The sequence below is a fragment of the Ambystoma mexicanum genome, chromosome 2q (genome assembly GCF_040938575.1).
Source record: "Ambystoma mexicanum isolate Mex_15411 chromosome 2q, UKY_AmexF1_1, whole genome shotgun sequence".
In the NCBI taxonomy this organism is placed as follows: domain Eukaryota; kingdom Metazoa; phylum Chordata; class Amphibia; order Caudata; family Ambystomatidae; genus Ambystoma; species Ambystoma mexicanum.
Window position 1 is genome coordinate 695,579,319 of NC_090924.1, and position 2,500 is coordinate 695,581,818.

The window sequence follows — 2,500 nt, forward strand, 5'->3', positions numbered from 1 at the left end:
CCAGATGCAGGGAAGAGCTGCGCCTCTTGAGCCTGGTGCCTTAGACCACTCGGCCACCTGACAGCTATGGGCAGGACTGGGAAAGATTCTTCAGTACCCAATGTCGCCAGGTGCCAGCGCCGGTTTTCATGCCCCGATCTCTGCATCAAAAGTACCCAAACACTCACTTAAGGACCCATGGATGGCAAGAAACGCCCACTGATGGAGCCAGTTGACAGTTTGCAGGGTGCAAATAAGGGCTGGCCTCAGATCACTCATGGCGTAGTGCCGGCCTGTCCATACCTGTCGAAACCTGCATGCGGTCAAATGCGTCCGATTGACATTGTGGAAATAAAAAGAAACCAGCACCATGTTTCTGCCCGGTCTCGAACCGTGGTCCTTTCGTGTGTTAGGCGAATGTGATAACCACTACACTACAGAAACAGCTTTGATAGGCTGCGCTCTAGTGTGCTTGGACAGCTTTCAGTTGAAAGGCTTTGTGGCACTGATGTCTCTTGGGGCCCGCTGGTGCCTGCCAGGTGGCACACACCAACGTGAAAGTTTGGCGCAAGCCTGCGCCGGACCTACATGGCAGCACTCACAGCACCTCACACAGAGGCTGCAGACACATACAAAACACCAAGCTGGATGCAACAGTGGCGCGAGCCACGGCAGTCCCCACCCAGAAGGCATGTCCAAACCTTTATACATCAGCTCGCCGCCAGCGCATCATTACAAAGGAGGGGGAATTTCCAACACTGCCTCTTGGGCCATGGGCTTAAAAGCAGCCAACCATTGGCGACGGGCATCGAACCAGATACGGTCACGCACAAACTATTTTTGGGGGGGAATTGGGGACTCTGTGTTTTTTGTTATCGGCGCTCCAAAAAAAAGGGCTCGTCTGGGATTTGAACCCGGGACCTCTCGCACCCTAAGAGAGAATCATACCCCTAGACCAACGAGCCAACACATGCAAAGAGCAGTAGGGGGTGGGGGTGGTCTGCTTACCTCACTTGGCGCCATGCCCCAGTCGCTCCACCGCCTGACCCCTGCGTGTCACGTGGCCTGTCCCTGGCGCAAGCGCAGAGGACTGAGCTGCCTCTCAAGCAGAGAAACAAGAAGAAGAGCGGCAGCCTTCGCTGGCCAAAGGCCATCTGCTGCCGCTCGATCGGGCTCGATCAGGCGAGATCAGGCGAGATATATGTGGCCGACCGGCCTAGAGCGCAAACCTGTGCTGCTCACGGTGGGCAGCTTCCCAGCAGGAGGATGTGTCTTGAAAGCCGACAGAGGCAAGAAGGCGCACTCCCTCAGCCCGCTCCAACCTCTGGATTCCTCTGAATTTCAGAAGAGAACTCTGGGGCAGCATGGCTTCTGTCATCTCCCAACAGCCTCTCTGTCCTTGCTATGTAAATACCTTTACAGCCCCCTGGACTGAGCATGTCTGTTTTTTTATTTTTATTTTGCTGAGGTGTGGTGCCTTCAACGACCGACAGGTGGCAGGAGAGCACTTTCTCCAACTGTGAACGGGACTTTTTTCACTTCCTGAGTAGACTGGGCTCAGTGACATATGCCACCAAGCCAGCCACTAGAAAATGCGGGTTTTGCAGCCGTGGGCCAGTGGGGGTTTAAGGGCAGGTGTGCCTGTGGCGTCCCTGGCAGACAGCTCCAGTTGCAAGGCAGCAGAAGAGAACAGGGAGGCTTGCCGGGAGCTGCATTCGGGGGCCCCCACGAGGTTTTCTGCAAGCCTTACACTCTGAAATGTGCTCAAAAAAATAAGCCTGGTTTGTCAGGAGTGGGATTTGAACCCACGCCTCCAATCGGAGACCAGAACACCCAGATGCAGGGAAGAGCTGTGCCTCTTGAGTCTGGCACCTTAGACCACTCGGCCACCCTGACAGCTATGGGCAGGACTGGGAAAGATTCTTCAGTACCCAATGTCGCCAGGTGCCAGCGCCGGTTTTCATGCCCCGATCTCTGCAGCAAAAGTACCCAAACACTCAGTTAAGTACCCATGGATGCTAGAAAACGCCCACTGATGGAGCCAGTGGACAGTTTGCAGGGTGCAAATAAGGGCTGGCCTCAGATCACTCATGGCGTAGTGCCGGCCTGTCGAAACCTGCATGCGGTCAAATGTGTCCGATTGACATTGTGGAAATAAAAAAAAACCGGCACCATAGTTCTGACCTGTCTCGAACCAGGGACCTTTCGCGTGTTAGGCGAATGTGATAACCACTACACTACAGAAACATCTCAGGTAGGCTGCGCTCTCGTGTGCTGGGACAGCTTTCAGTTGAAAGGCTTTGTGGCACTGATGTCTCATGGGGCCCGCTGGTACCTGCCAGGTGGCACAAACCAACGTGAAAGTTTGGCGCAAGCCTGCGCCGGACCTACATGGCAGCACACACAGCACCTCACACACAGGCTGCAGACACATACAAAAGACCAAGCTGGATGCAACAGTGGCGAGAGCCACGGCAGTCCCCACCCAGAAGGCATGTCCAAACCTTTATACATCAGCTCG